The following is a 17,334-nucleotide window of genomic DNA, read 5'->3' on the forward strand; positions in this document are numbered from 1 at the left end:
AGGCCTGATCAGCATTGATATATTGTATTATAAGAAGCTCCTCGAAATGCGGAGACGCTGGTTTAGAGGGTGTCGATAATATTTTTAATTAACTCGTTTAACTTCGTGGATCGAGATCCCAAAGATAGGATCTCATTCCGGTACCCAAAGTTTTGATAGAATTAAACCCCTTTCCGAGAAAGGGAGACGATGTTCAAAGCGTAAGACTCGTTATAGTAGGGATGAAAATGATCAACGACATTTGTTATTTCTGGTAGGAATAAAACGAGGGTTTGTTAATTACCACTGAATTTCGGAATGCTGTTTTAATTTATAAATCACAGAGATAATATTATAGAATAATTATTGTGCCTTCTTCGAGCAACGAATTAAAGCACAGGTATAATACTCTCGGCAATTTTGCATCAATTTGTATCTAACGCAGCACTCAAAATTCAAATTCGGCTATCTCCGAATAATTCGAACGATTTGAATAAACTCAATGCGAGTCTCTCGATTCCTCTTGAGGAACAAAATACGAACTTATGCAGAAATAATCACCGTCAGCGTATAAATATGTCGCGATATTTACTGAATTATACACGAAAACCAGAAATCATTTCTTCCTTTCCGCATCTCTCATTATGTATATCATCCCCGAATCGTGTAATATATTCAACTTTCCAAAGGCAAGTTGGTCAAAATTCCGAATTTTTATGTAACAAAATTCTGTCGATGGAATTATATCGTTAAAGAATGGATCTTCCAATTCTCAAACATATCGATTTTACCCCGAAGTTACTTCCTCCAAAAATTACACGAAGGCTGAAAAGTATTTTCTAGAATTTCAATCATTCGACTGCACGACGAAGCAAAAGCAAATCTCTTGTTAAGGAACCCAAGAAGGAACTCGACCTTTAATGTAACCCAATTAGTAACCCAAATGTAACCCAAGTCAGGTTCTGCCGGCACGGTATTGGAACAATGGAAAACGACGTACATGCATTAATAATCGCGGTGTAGTCCTGAACTTGGCGAGGACACCTATAAACAATGAGGTGGCTAAGCAATGTCCCAATGAATTTTCCACGTTCCGCACTTTGCGCCACCCACCCTTCACAAACCCAGACGTAGTTCATGAAACCATGGAAAAAAAATAAGAAACTGATGATAGGCCTAATACTTGGAAATGTCGTCCGTTCTCCAGCTGGGAGTCTCGCGTAAATTTCGAAAATGTTGATGATGATGATGATGATGATGATGATGATGATGATAATTAGGCAAGTTTATCGATGAAGTGGTAAATCGGAGAAAAAGCATTGGCATGACCCAATTGAAGGAAGTGAAGTTAACCGGCATTATTTCTGCATCATTGTTCATAATTCAGAATAGTCATTTTGCATCTTGTATAAAATTTCTTAAAGTCCATCGATTGCGCAAGAATAGATATTAGACACACAGATTTTAAAGACAGCACAAAGTTTGAGTACAGTTTTTTCTCCTTACTTTCGAATGAGACTGTGAAAGACGAGACCCAAGCATTCATCCTTAAGGATAAACGAGACTGCAAATCCAACGATCTTAAACAATCGAGTGCTAAGCACACTTCCAACTTCTGTCTGTATGACATAGAGCCTGCAGAACTGGCAAGGTAGGTAGATAGATAGGTATATTCTACTCATGTCGGGTGCCGCTGCGGTACTTTTAAATCTCCAAAATAGCTCCAAAGACACCGTCTCGACTGTGAACGAGAGGTAACTCAATGACGTCTTTCCCAAAAGAGCTTTGATGCTCGTGGAAAATGGGGCTGACGACACGAATCCGGGCTCACCTAGAGATTCGAGCTGTCCCTACAGATCCCGGATAGACGTGTGGGTGGTTGGGGTGCACGTGGGTGAGGATACGTCGCTAATGCAGCCAGACGCGTACATGTATTGTTAGAACGAGAAGAGAGACGACGGACGACGCGACGCGAGACGTCTCTGAAAGGCAATCCGGCAACATTTTATTAACTGTGAGCCAGCCCACGCCTCCGGGACTCTCTACCTTAAGCCTCATACCTACGCTCTCGGAAATATCAGACTCCTTCCTCGTGTTCAGGATTGTATACGCAGTCATCTCCGTCGTTTTGTGATGCAAATTTTTTTCTTTCGCCCACTCTGCAAGTATTTTTCAACCCTGTCAGCGAGCGCCCCTAGTGTAAGTACTCAATATATCGCGTCATCTTCTCCCTTGATCGATGTCGATTTGCAACGTAACGAAGCAAGTTTTTTTTTCGTTCCTTTCATTTTTCTTTTTTCCTTTTTCATATTCAAATTGGAAAATAACAAATCGAGAATTTATTTACATACTTTTTTTACACATTCAAACTACAGACTATAATTTTTTTTTCTCTCTATACTTCTTTTTGGCAACTCGTTTCGTGAATAAATTTTCTAAATACATACCTCAGAATAAGAGGGAGGAAAAATTGAAGGTCTGATAAAATTCGAACGAGTCAATTCTTCCTTCTACATATCGTAGAGACATTTCAATTCATCGATAAGCAAAGCGAGTGATTGAGAAAAATATTGATTTTCATGTGAAAAAATCACGACGAAAAGTTTTTTTTTTTTTTTTTTTTTTTTCAACCTCCGAAAACGAAGGGCGTCCGAGTAAATTAATACCCAAGCGAAAACCCTCGGTGTTTATTTTCTCGGTGAAAACCCACTGCGGGCACAAGGACGACACAGACACACACCCACACCCACGCATATTTGTATCATGCGTGGAATGAGAGGGTGTGTAATTTATATGGCTTCGTTAAGTGCAGCGGAGATATTAATTAATTTATTATCAAAGCTAGCGGGGTTCGGGCCGCCACGGGATCCCCACAGTTAATGTATCTCGCCCTCCGACCCCGAAAGAGGACTCTTCACGAGTCCGGAATTGGTCTCCTGGACGCTAACTTCAGTATTATTCGCGTCCCGCGGGTTCAGAAAGGGGTGCGCGCTGGGAAACCGTGTGAAAGTTTCGTAGGGGAATGGAACTAAATAAAAATGAAAAAAAGCGAACAAAAAAACGATAAAAAAAACGAAAAAAAAAATAAAAAATTGACAACCACAAAAAGTAAATAAAAAGAGAAAAGGTCGTTCGGGTCCCAAGAGCCGGTCACCGTCCATCCCCAAATTTACCCCGCTCCGCAGGGTGACTGGAGAGACAGTTTAGCCGGACAGCTGATATTATACTGGCTCATATCGGATCATCCAGATACGTGTGGGGTCGACCCATGTGTGTATTTGTCAGGCTAACAGGTCACGTATCTGACCATGCGAGGCCTGCTGCAGCAGTTACGCACAACGTTGAACTGGCAGGAGATTCGGGACATCGTTCGGCTCTTCACATTTTCGACGGTTTCAATCACTCGATAAATTCACGTGAAGTTTTTATGGATTATCGTATTATTGACGGAGTGCAGAGAATTTATGAAGATGCTTTTAATTTGCGAATTTTGTTACAAGAATTTATTTGAACTGGCGTTAATTTTTAAAACTGTGCTGAAATTGTATCGTCAATTAACGATCTGTTTCCCAATCAGACGTGTGGAAGTATAAAAACTGTTCAAACTAGATTTTTCTTTTTCACGCATTTCATCACCAGCAAAAACACTCTTCTCTCCGAACGGCTGATTGTGAAATTGGTCGAACAATCAATCAGTGTAACTGATTGTCCGTGAAAATTGGCTTAACCGAATTAGAAACTTAATCCGGGATTAGTTTTGATTTGATTAAAATGTTAGATCGCTCGCAAGTCTGAAAAATTGGATCGAATCGATTCGAAAAAGGGTAAAATAAGAATTCAGAGTTTGACTGATTTTTAATCGCATACGAATTCGAAATTGTTTTCTCAGACGATCGTCGCACACATTATTCAAGTATAACTTTCTGTCAATAATTCGATAATCTTTTTTTTCTCGCGCCAAAAACACGGGGGTGTAAAAATAGACAAAAGAGACATAAAATTAGAAAAGTAACGGATATATATATATAGAAATGATAAACACACGACGTCTGATTGTGAGCATAACGATTTCGTACATTAATCAGTCGGGTGAAAAGCTTTTTGCTTGAATATTCTAAATGTTCCCCTTTTGAGCAGGGGGCATCAGCCGACGCGTGTTAAGGTAGGTAATATATTTTACGAGCACACATATGCGTGGGTTCGTTCTTTCGCCTTATGGCGGTTGCACGTAGACACATGTCACGTATACATACATATATGATACATATCGCAAAGATACATGCATAAATACGTATATACACATATAACGCAATAACGCGTTATACATGTGAAAAAATATATGTATAGAGGGTAGTTTAAAATTCCAGTTCCATTACAAACCACCCCTGAGTTAATCCTGCACGCGATATTCTCCCCGACATTACATGGCTCTCTCCCACATCCCCCTTTTTTTTACCTTTGTAAGACTCGTTCTTTTTCATCCTTTAATCCTGTGGCAATTATTCCTAAATCAAAGAATACACCTGTACGAGAACAGAGTTTGAAAAGTTACGTAGGGTGTAACTACCCGTGAAACAGCATTTTTTTTAATTACCATGTTAACCGCTGAAGCACCAACACTTCATTATGTTAGCCTGATCATGACCAAGCGTTATCCTATACGGGTATCGTTGATTCGTACGTGAGCTTGCATAGCTTTGTGAATTTCCTGCCCAAACTGTTATCCCTCCTCAATTTCTTATTTTCGACGAAATTTAGAGTTCCGTCATAAGATGATTACATATGAAAATTAGAATGCAAAGGTGAACAAAATTTGCAACTTCTCTAATGACTAAACAAAGGGTAGGAAAAGAACAACAAAAAAAAAGTAGAATAGCGAGTTATAATTTTTTTCATCGAGTACCACGATTCCGAAATAGCAATATACATATATGTATATTATAATCCCGTTGAAAAGAAGAAGAGGCAGGTTCAATAGAAAATAGAGAACCGAGAAAAATTGTCCTCAATCCATCTACGGACATACGTGTCGACCCAAATCCGTGCAGGGTAGAACGGTGAAACTTGTCCCTGTTATTCGCTGTTCATCCACGCACACATATGTGATATGTACATACATAGATTTGGTGGCTTTTTATAACCCTTCGTTGATATGGTTGTGTAGGTCTGTATGTAGAATCTTGAATATTTGACGACACCCGGTGTATGATGGGGGTGTGCGGGTATGAAATACCGCAGTGTGTACACCCGCGCCGTAATATCCGTGCATGGGGGAGTACGGAGGTAGGCCTAGGCGCAGACTCGACGCATACCAGGCGCTGCATCAAGTTTATTTACATACTCGTGCAGATATTGCAGCAGCAGCAGCAGCAGCAACGGCAGAGGAGAAAAGAGAAAAGCGAGAAAAGATGGATATACGTGTAGAAAAGTGCGGAAAAGTGTGGAGGATGAGGAGATGAGAGGAGAAGAGAGGCGTTGCAGCGCCCCAGATAGGCGAGCAGCAGAGTCGACCGAGAGCTCGAAGCGTTTTAGAAAATTGCTGTTTGCACTGCCAGGACTTTAGATTAGGCGGGGGATCCGAGGCTCCCTTGAAAGGAGCATAACGCGTTTGCAAACTCGCGGTAGGTGGTATCCACCCGCTTTTTCGTCGCGTGAATCGCAAGCTCAACGATCCGCGTGCATGCGAGCAAGCACGTGTGTCTGTGTGCCTACCTTGCAGTCCGAATCACGAGCTTCCAAACACCGAATGCAAGATCCCACCGCGCGAAGCTTGCAGGAAGTAAGACAAAAGCCCCGGGATACCTCGGCACTCGCCTGTTTAACACTCGCGAGCTTCAGCCATGCTGAAAGCTTCCTTTTCACCGTTTTACCCTCCGCGTTGTGTTTAATTATTCTTCACCATTTTTTCTTCTTGCAATTTACACCGGCCCCCTTCTCGCATTTCCGCATTTTTATACTCTCCCAGTTTGCCGCACATATTTTCACGCTCAACGGAATAACCGTGATATGCGATCGCGGAATGTGAGCACAACGTGACTGAGAATCTGAGCGTTTAAACCCTCGGCGGTTTGTTCGTTGAGGGTATCGTTTCAAAGGATCCGTATGAACAACTAAAATTGTAAAATATTCCTCGCCCGAATCACAGCAGCTTTTTCTGTCTCTTGCACTAAAGTTGGAACGGTATTGGATCGTTTGGATCGTTTGACTCAAGTTGACGAGTCTACGTAATGTACAATTTAATATCCAAAGATCTTACGCGAACTTTACGAAACTCGTTGGTCTTACTCTTACACTCCGAATCGCAATTATTATCAACGAGTAAATCAACGCTGAAATAAATGGTTTTAGAGATAAATCACGAGCAAACGGGAGAGAGGATAAGCTTTCGGGAAGCGGCGATTCGGAAGACCTTGCAGGATCAGTCAAACTGCGATCCTGTTGGACTGCGGGCTTAATAAAAGGGCTCGATTGCCGGCACATATCCGAAGCCCCGAAGGCGCGGGTTGAATGAGGGAGGCAAACGAGGTGAGGCTGGAGGGGTTGCGTCTCGCGAGTAATCTAAGTTCTCAACTACTATACGCGAGGCATAGATATACAGATATATATAGGCACACCCGTCAAACGGGGTTAATGAAAGATCTCCCAAATCTCTCGGCGTTGATAAATTTTTGAGCAAAACATCAAAGCTCGCGGATCATCTCTGCGCACACCTGCGCTCGAGTGACTTTCTCTGCGGGTGAAAAAAAACAAAAAACAAATCCACGGTGGTTGAAAATGAAATTCATGAATCTCGGAACGTGAAACGGAACCTTGATTTCCTCGAACCACGCACGAGGCATGCACGAGTGTCGAGCGATCGTTGAAAACAACCCTGCAGAGGGCTGCAGCTGCCAAACGACGATTGGCGTGATTCCAGAAACGATCATCCACTCGAACCGAGTCAACCCAAAGATCTTCAAGAGCACCGTCTCGAGGTTTCGAGCTTCCCGTTTTCACCAGCAATCCAATTACCGCATTTCCTCGCCCTTTTCCTCCCTCATGTGAACTCGCAAGATCAAAATAAGTAGTGCATCCTAGTCACATGTACCATGTTATCATCGATTTTCCCATACGTGTAATATTACCGTGAAGAGCTGTGGAAAAGCGAACAAATTGCCGTGGTGCTTAGAGGAGTTTTCAAGATGGCGGTTCACGTCTATCTATTCTATGCCCGAAGAAAGAAGTCCCATTTGCGCATCTTCGTGGGGCCACGCAGAGATACGGAGCGTATCGCATTCCGGGCGGAAAGTACGGTATGACCTATAAAGTAGCGGAGTGACTGATACATTTGCTTGGATGCCCATTAACGTAAGGAAAATACACGTGACGTCTCGTAGTGCCTGTACATCAAAAAACATTTGACACGTATTTTTTACCTGCTAATTCAGACGTTTAAGGGAAGAATCCGGTGAAATTTCGACGATATCGAGATTTCCGGTTTGAAAATGACTAAAAAAGATGTGATCTAAAATTTCACTGGAGTCCTCCCTTACGGAGTAACAGCCACCCTCAAAATTTACCAAGAAAAATGGATGTCTCAGGATCTCTCGATAATAACGTAGAACTTTTTGACAAAGCCAATTTTACATTATTCACTATCAACAGCCGGTAATATGCAAAGTATGTTAACGGCTAGGGGTTGCATCCCTTATTTTTTGGGAGGGATGTCCTGCGACGTATTGCAGAGTGAATAAAATTGACAAGGTTATACAAACGTTACATAAACCGGGCTGAAATTAGTCAAAAAAAATTCGTTCGCGGTCGGGGTTTATTGAATCGTGATCATGATGGTCAAGAAAGAACTTGAAGACACCCCAGAGGGTGGTTAAATCCCCTCTCATCTCCCGAATCCGTTCCGAGGTTTAACCCAGAACCTGTGGGCCGTTGGCTCAGCTGCTATATCGATTAGTCACCCTTAATTACCGCCCGACGGTGTACATGTATATATAATATATATACAACCACAATACGGCAAGTAGGCAAAACAAAAGTCGTCCACTACTTTTGAGTGTTGCGTGTCGAGGATGGGAGGGTGGGGGTCATGAAAATGTGTCGTTAGTTCGAGTCTGAGCAACGTCTGCACCGCGTTTCGCTTTTTACATACCGTCGTCATTACGTTGTTTCAGAAATTTATAGACCGCTTTTTCCCCGCTGCAGAAGAGGAATTTTACCGCACCGAAAGAAGGGGGCCAGTATAAATCCTCTGCAAAATAACTGCGCTAAACCAAAAAGAAAAGAAAAGGAAAGGAAGGGAAAGGAATGGAAGCGTCGTGGCCGCTGGAGAGGGGTGAAAAATCTGATTACATAAGAGAGTTTCTGTAGAGCCGTAAGCCGTCATACCACGGCGGTGCGAAGTTGAACTATAACACCCGCAAAACACGTCGAATACCTCAATCTCCGTGGGGGGGGGGGGGGGGGGGGGGTAGGAAACTTTCTCCTGTATTTAACCGGAAGCGGTCTTTTCTCTGTACTTAAATCTCCCTCACTCGCCAATGGCAACAAATCCTCTTCGGACTCGACTTTTCCTCCTCGAACTCGACCAAAAAACCACAAAAGGAATCGAAACGAGGGTGGATTTTATACGAGCTCAAAATACGTCTTCAAGCATATATCACACTATAACGAAAAAATGTATACAAATTCCTCCGCTGGGGATGCTCCTATCGTTATTTTCTGTCTTTCTATCTCATAAAAAATATGTCCGTTTCTTCGTTACAATGTACCGTTAAATCCACCAATTTTTTGCGAACTCTTTAGAGTAAAAATTTCGATCTAGCTACATTTTTTGTATCTTCCCGAGACAGTATCTCCGATCTTCTTTGGACCTGAAGAAAATCTCGAGGTTATTTGAACGTCAAAACTACACATAAGTCAGCATTCCGATGTTTCCAGTTGTAACGAAACCAAATTCATTTAAACAACAAATTGATATCTATAATACGTCCACCAGTCTTGGCCGATTGAATTATTTCCAAGCTTTAGCGCAAGCACGCCCAGTCGGTGGTGTAGATACCTATGTGTAAAAGGGGGATCGACGTCCTTAGAAATACGTTCAAAGGTGTTGAATTTTCTCGGCATGTGCTCGCTCCGAGAATTAGTCGAGCTTGTTTTCGCCACCGGTGTGGGTATATAAAGATGGAGCTCTGCACGGTCGAATAACAGTGCAGTTAATTAAAACTAATTAAACGTACCCGTCTGCAGTAGGAGTTTAACCCCCGCTTAGAAAGTAAAGCATGATTTTTTTCAGACGAAGGTGAAATATTGTTTTCGACGCAATATGTGCATATACATATAGTATACATATATATATATATATATCTATTCAAATTGTAAAATAAAAAATATTGTGAGAAAAGCTTCGAAGGAAATTATTTATTCCAATAATCCTAATAGCCGATATATACTTAATCCTGTGAATTGAAAATGCTTATACATACATATTCCGCTGGTGTTACGAAACTGATTTGAAATAGAATTATTTTCCATTTTTCATAAAAGGTTAACTATTTACATAAATACTATCTCCGATCGAACGATATTTATTTACTTTTTCAGCACCGCAAGGCACATTTCTCGATGTTGAAATATTTACGTGAAAAACGAGGGATAATTTTTGTTTCTCTTTTTTCTTTATCCTTTTTTTTTCCCCTGTCTTTGTTTTTCGACCACCCCACACGTTTCCGCACACACAAACTGCGAAAATCGACGTAGAGCTTGCCGTTCGGAATCCTCGGGGCTGTAACTCTGCGATTCGGACGTGCAAACCCGATTCTATAGGGATTCTCTCACTCTCTCACTCGATCGGATTCAATTATTGCTTCGCTCGGGACTCACAACTTATGACAATTCAATTTCCACTGATTGTTACCACGCGATTTCTACGTACTTGTGCGTATAAACCACTGCTGTGTACTCGTTTATCTTGACTTGCATATCTGAACGCCGCACGTTCAGGCAAACCGTACGTGCGCTGGAGGGGAAATTCGTAAACTTTCGACGCTTTATTCCAGCTTTACAACGGACGCCCGGCTGTCGAAGACTCGAGGAATAAAGTAACTGGAACCTATTCAACTTCTTACAACGCCTAGAGTTTAGCTTATGTATTATACATATACCGAGTGACAGCTCTGAAACTTGGTCTGTCCTTTTTCTTCGGTTAAAAACAAGGAAAAAAAAAGAGAAAGTAGAAATTTATTGGACAATTTTTTTAGACAAGGTGTTCTCTCAGCGCTCTTTGAACTTTTCCCTTTTTATTAGATTCTTTTTCCTGCATGCTTCAAGTAAGATAAAAATGAAAATCAAATCGACGTTAGCCTAGAAATTGAATTCAAAACTATTGAAATAAACTTGAAAGTTATTTTGATTGAAGAAAAAAACAGCGTAGTGATTTATTCGTAGCTGTGCACAGTCGAAATTGTTATCGAAAAAGTTCCAACTTCACGTGAAAATTCATGATATTTTGTACGTTTTCTAAAAAAAATCTCGTTTATCGGTAAATAATTCTATAGAACGGTATTTTCTCGGTTCATCGAGATTAACTCTGCTTCCACTGATCCGTTTGATCAAATATTAAATAACAATGAAAAAAAAAAAACAAAAAAAAAAAAAACGAAAAGAAAAAAAAATACCGAGTAAACTAATCCATGCGATCGTTGTAAAATGAATTTTCAAAAAAAGGAAAGGAAAAAATTTAAAGCCGAAACAGCGGAAGGGCGACATTTCGGAAAATATATAAAAAGCGACCGCGTTATTAACGGAAAGCGACTTTCACCGCGGTTGGTGTTCAGTTTTTTTTAATTCCAAAACCGGTATGCGCGAGCCTCCCTTTGATACGCTTACAGCATAGCCGGTATAATCTGCTTGGTAAAAGCTGGTCTAAAATACAGAGGAGAACGTCATTCGGCGTGGTGGTAAAATCGTGAACTATCCACCCGCAAATGTACAAAACACAATGCCTGCGTAGATCTCAATTTTCCACGATGCGTATACACGATTCGCGATTCGCAATTCATAATTCGCAGAAGCGGCACGTGCACGACGGCGTTGTATTTACTCATCTGGAGGGTGAAAATCAATGGAAAGAAGAGTCGTCGCGTGGGCAGAGATGCCGATGCTGTACTTTATCCGATCCTCGTAAAATACAACGGACAACGGGAACTTTCGCACGTTTCGTTTAGGAAAGATTGCGCGCCGTGAGCAAACACGGAAACTCGACCACCCCTAGTCGCGGGGGTTGATCTGCACTGCGGAAATCAGGTATTCCAGCGGGCAGAACGCCGTTTCAGAAATTTATTTCCGATTGGCCCAGCTTCCAAGGCGGTTGATATCCTGCAGGACCTCCGGAGATGATGGGTAGGATCGCCTCCGAGTAACCCTCGAGAATACTTCCCAACCCTTCGACCGCGGGTGTATAATTTGGTGCCGTGAAAAAGCATTCGCTGGACTTGATCGTTGATTGAGCGAGTTGAAGTTGAAGCAATGCCTGCACTTTCTGCTTTCAGTATCGTGAAAAGTAGGTATAAACTTTCTGTTTACCGTCTTTACCACGTGATGTTATATGTTCGTGTCAAAGTTACATACGTCAGGGGAGGTATTATAAGACTTTGCCACCCCTGCAGACCGCGGTTGCGCGATATTAACTCCGTTTAACATCCGGAAAGCAGTATGGCCGGGTTGTCGGTTTAACCACGCAGACCGTGCATTGTTATATAATATAATACCGGAAAAGTTCATTCATTCAAATTTCATTCCCACCGGAGTGTGAGATTCGATTACAAGCAGCACAATATATGAGAGCAAACAAACCGCACCGACGACTGTTTTCACACACCGGATATGAGGTAACGTAGGTTCGATTACCCGAGAAGCAAGTATTAGCCAAGGATCCAACAAGGATACAAGTAAACAGTGCGAGGAATGTATGCTAACGATAAGCATGGGAAGAAGGGCTCGCGGTGTTCACTGTTTTCGAGAGGTAAAGGGGTGGATCGGTGCTTCAGACTTCCAAGAACCATGTTAATTCGGTTTGCCTTTGCGGGGTTCGTATAGCGGAGAATTAGGATGCCTCGACGAGCTACTCTGTGGATTCTACGCAAGGATTCGCCGCCCCATCCCCAAAGGATAAGGATCTAGAATGAGTCGTGAGACGCGGTGCAGAGAGCAAAGGGTTTGAAATAACAGTTGGTCCTTCCCCGCACCCTCTGACGATGGGGTTAATCCGGGTGAGGGTGAACATACACGTCTTTCGCGATTTCCTCTGATCCCGAAGCGTAACGACGATGAAGTAGGGACTACCTTGTTTCTTTGCATTGTTCGTTATTATTATTATTATTGTTATTTTTTATTTGTTTTTATTACGTTATGTCAGATAATGCGAAAAAGAATCCTCAGGCCTCGTGTAATAAGTCTGCAAATATCGCGATATTGAGGCGGGATATATGAACGCGTAAAACCAGCAGAAGATGAGTAAAAGGACACTTGGCCAAATCCAATAACACGAAATATAAGGACACCGCTTAACGTGTTCGTTGGCGATTGTAGGAATAAGGGATTAATTAATTGTTATAGCGATAAATCTGGACCTGTTAAACTTCCTGCAGGATTGAATGCAACCCGGAAGTTCGCTCCAACTTTTAATAAGTATTTTCAGATGTGGGTATATCGTACGATGTCCCTGAGTGCAGAGGCTGATGCGCTACTACTGCTGGCATCAGATAAACTGCGCAATTACTTAGCAGATTTTCAACTTCGTATAACCTGACATACTGCGTTCATCTCGTATATGCTATCCTGCAGGATTAGAGACGCTTTCATGCCTTGTGCATTGAGTGGAAAGAATAATCACCCCCGTTATCGGCGACCCTCTTCCTTCCACATTGTAACTCCTCTTACAGAAGTGTTTCTTATGTCACTTTTGAGATGACTTTTATGATTTAAAGAAAATAAGGCCAGATTTCATGTCAATACTTTAAATATAAGTTTTCAAAAAGCAGCCTCTTCGAATGTGAAGCATCGCATATCATCGGAATCGGCATAAATGATGATGACGATGATGATGATCCAGTGTTGAGCACGTGGCGAGCTCGCCATGCCCCGGGATCTCGTCTTTGGGTCGTGTTTACGCGGATCTGTCCGCTAAACAACCGAGTGGTAAACCCGATCGATAGGCCTTCTGCGCGCAGGTGGAAATTCCAACGGATCAGGCATCGCCTAAAGGGGCTGAGAGCTTTCGTGCTTGCGAACTGGGCTGCCTGCTTTTCTGTCGCCCGGTGTGAACGCGTCCTCGGGGGATCCTTTGCAGGTAAACTTTACGTTTCAGGTCACCGAAGTAATTTCAGGCTATGCGGTATTACTGGTAGCCTTGAAGGAGACTCGAAGAATGTGTGTTTCTTTCTCTCTCTTTTTTATTATTACTCTTACTTTTCTTCCCTTACATATACCCACGGAGATGCCTGTACAATATACCAAGACTTTGCAAGTCGAGTAATAACCTGACATGTTACCGCTCTTTTGGGACTGCTTTACGGCACATTTTTTATTCACCCTTCGAAAAGATGCTCACGCCTACTGGTTGAAAATAATTCAAAAATATTGATGTCGCACAAAACATACCTCTTGGCACGATTTTTGTGCTACTGTGACAAATCACACTCGACTGAAAAAACAATCTAAATTTGAATTGTCTGAGGTAGCCTTAATTTTCAGTTATCGTTTTCTGCTACACGATCAGATAGTTTTATTCCAAAAACGAACGAGTGGAGCTTTTGCTACTGGCTTGATATTTTAACAGGCAACGATGACGCTAAGTATTATTTTTAGCTCAATTTTGCGTTATTTTTGTTCAGACTAGGTTTCAAAGATGCCGGATATAAGTTAATATTAACGATGAAATTCACCTCCTCCAATTTCTTTCTCCGCAAGGCAATGAATTTCTACGGTATACTCGTACAGCGATATCTTTTACGTGGCGTATACGAGGCGCATCGCGTTATTAAAAATTGTCGATCCCCAGGGAAATAGGGAAACCAAGCAAGCATGGATCGAGATACAAGTGCTGCAGAGACGATTCCGCGTATACACACACATGAATGATTTCTTTCCCTTTCAGTTATTCTCTTTCTAAAATGTCTACCTGAAAAAATGCGCGGCGCCAAATTCAGTTTGTGGAAAATGTCTATAATTTTCATGAAAAAAAGCAACACACACAACGTAAAAACTGACAATAAAAAATAATCTACGGTAAAAAAACCGGAAGTAAATAATCGCTCTAAGGTCAAACTCGTAGCGGAAATGAAACCTAACAATCCATAATTATAATGACGTCAACAATTGCGAGGATAATATCTGATGGAAGCAAAAAGTGAAATTTAACCGAAACCACTTACTCGTTGTAGAATCCAACACCTCTTGCCTATCAGCGGTGAACCAGCAAGGGTTAGATTCGTTTTTAACCCGAATCCTCCTGCATGGTTTCCTCGTGATATTTTTCCATTAACCACGGTTATTGCCCGCTGACGATTGCGTTTACCAACGAGTCGGTTCAGTCGAGCGAGAGTTACAGGTATAGATAGATATATAGGTATGGTATAGGCAGGGCGGTTTGCCAATATCAGCGAGGCTCCAAATTGGCCGGAATTGGCGCACGCCCTCGGTGCGCCTGCAACTGCGACAGCTTGCCTCTAAATATCATCTACCTGTTGGAGAAATCGAACGTGCTGAGCCCGGATTTTCTCCTGCAAGTGTAAGTGTAAGGGGAATGAAAAATGAAAAGGAAGGAAAGCTCGCGTTTCTTCGTTGAAGACGATGCTTTTTTAAGGAATTTGGTTGGCTAAAGATCGAAGCTTTTTATTGATAATCGTACGTTGAGTATAATTTATCAAATATTATTATATTCGTAAGCTACCGATATCTATTCAAAAATACACGAATGGAAAATGATGTGATTTTAAGGATAAGCTGAGATATTGGCGCATGCTGCATTTGAAAACCCTTCAAAATTATTCGATATCTCGTAGATTCGTTCAAATTCACTCTGAGACGGCTTATTTTATTTTCCGTCTTTGTATTTTCGAAGAGTTTTTTTGTAACTTAGGAATATAATAATTTAAGATAAGTAGGTACTCAGTGTACTACAAACTTAACTCGCAGTAAAATAGTTCGCCGATGGCATCGACTGATACCTGACATTGCATCTCACAGGGCAAGTACAATTCGGTTCGCCTTGAGCGATTGGAATGTTCTCACTGGCGACTGGATCCAGTAGTAGTTGGGCATCCTCAACAGATCCTTGATACGAGAAGTGGCATTGAATCAATAGTGTCCTTGATATTTGGTCACTGAAGCAAATTTTCCCCGGAATTTGAGCCGTTCGATTGATGACAAGGGCGACGAATAGCCCGTTTGAAAATGGAAGAAGAAGAAGAACAAAAATCAAAGTCACACATCGAGTCGTTGAACCGACGAGTATTTCGACCAGGGTGAAGAAAAACGCGAAAAGTTCGGAAAGATGTGGGCTGCAGAGTCCAGAATCTCGGTGGGGCTGGTAATGAAGCCGCAGATTTTTCTGGGTGAAAAATTGCTCTGCGGTTGTCGTCGAAGTCGGAGGGCGGCCGGGTCTGACATCAGGATCGATAATTGCTGGGAGGAGAGAGTATGCTTGGCGAATTGGCAGGTAGGCCTCGCGGTGTTAAACGAGTCCTTGATCAAGTCGGAGTGTCGAGTCCCTAATTAAAGCGTGCGTAGGGCCTTTTGACTGAGAGATGTGTCTGTGCACGTCTCGGCTTAACAATGTAATCAAAACTGGTGGTTGATTGGACAAATTGAACCTCTTTACCTGAAACAAGTTCCCGTCGTCGTCATCGTCGTCGTCGTTGTCTGATGCAGAGCGTCTTGGGAAGGCGGGGGTTAATTAGAGCTTACAATGGAGGTGCAACAATATTTTCAATGAATAATAAATCACTCCGGTCCCGAGCTTTTGTTGTGAAGGTCTTGCGGTAAAATTAACAGAACGCCCTGTAAACCGTACAACCCGCAAGCATTGTTTGACCAACGCTTAAAACACAACCCTGCCCGGTCTTTACTCGAGGGCTTTACTGCCCGAAGAGGATCCATTCAATCTCCATTCGCTAATGGCGCTGCGATCATTTCGACGCCGAAATCTCAGGCTGAACAGACACAGCTGCTCTACGAATCATTTCTATGCATGTCGGACTCCATAATATTAAGCCCAGGCTTCTGGAGTCGGAAAAAAATTACACTTGACTTGAATTGACTCTTCTTATATCATTTTTACTCACTCTGCAAAGGTAGGAAACTCTCCATAGACGGACTCGATGAAAATTCGTCTTTAAAAAGTAGCTGTATACTTCGTTAGGTTGACGAGTTTTCGTTTAGGACGTGTGATCGAGCGATAAATCAAGGTATAATGACGGTAAGAATTGTGCAGCTGTCGTGCAGCTATCATGCCTACCTCGAGTGAAGTATTTAACACACAATGCACAACGGCGCTTGAGGAGGTGAACAGAATTGCCTCGTTTAGATTGAGGATAAGAAATTCACGGTTTTTACCCCGCCGTAATGTAGGTATACCTACTAGAGTTGATTACCTACGGTTCTGCACTAATCCTCAACGTTGACAACCTCGTTTACTCAATTCGACTGCATACCTCGCTCAAATGGTTACATTTGAGCCTCGATTATAGGATGTAAATTCAAAAATTCAATAACGATAAAAAGTGAAAAATTAAGCAGGTCTTAAACCTTAAGAAAAACGTCGTTGACGGGAATTAAAATCTTTCTGATCCAAAAGAGTCCTTTATACTAGATTCGTGGTGATCAAATTTTCATGCTCAATATAAAAAAAGCTGCAAATTTTCAACCACGAAGTTGTAAGATAAGTTGAGTGCAATGGAAAAGTTTTATCGATCGAATGACGCTCTTGTTTATTTCTAGGGCATGTTGGTTATAATAAGTTATTGATAAAAGCTATATAACCAAGTAACGATCAGGCACGAAGTGTACCTGTCTCTACGAATTGCATGAAAGGATCCGTGAATCGCAGAGAAATGAAAACATTGTTCTAGTCAATCGGACCGAAGCTATTGACACCCCCTGCATGCACGCTTCGACAGAGATTGGAGATGATGGTTGGACCACGTCAACCCCGCGAACCATTTTCACCCCCCGCCCCACATCGACGAAGGGGTAGGAAAATGCAGATCGAAATGGCGCGCGGTTCACCCGCGGCTCCTACCGCAGTGTCCGATTAAACTCTGGCGTTACTACTGCGCACGCATTCGTTTCTTCCTTCGCAAACCG

At 42.1% G+C, this 17,334-nt stretch overlaps 1 protein-coding gene across 2 annotated transcripts in view; it reads right to left on the reverse strand.

The window, feature by feature from the left end:
- LOC124412794 (sodium channel protein 60E-like) overlaps positions 1–17,334 on the reverse strand; it is a 69,507-nt gene that overhangs the window by 31,162 nt on the left and 21,011 nt on the right. The window lies entirely within an intron of this gene.

This window comes from Diprion similis, chromosome 2 (genome assembly GCF_021155765.1).
Source record: "Diprion similis isolate iyDipSimi1 chromosome 2, iyDipSimi1.1, whole genome shotgun sequence".
Lineage (NCBI taxonomy): Eukaryota > Metazoa > Arthropoda > Insecta > Hymenoptera > Diprionidae > Diprion > Diprion similis.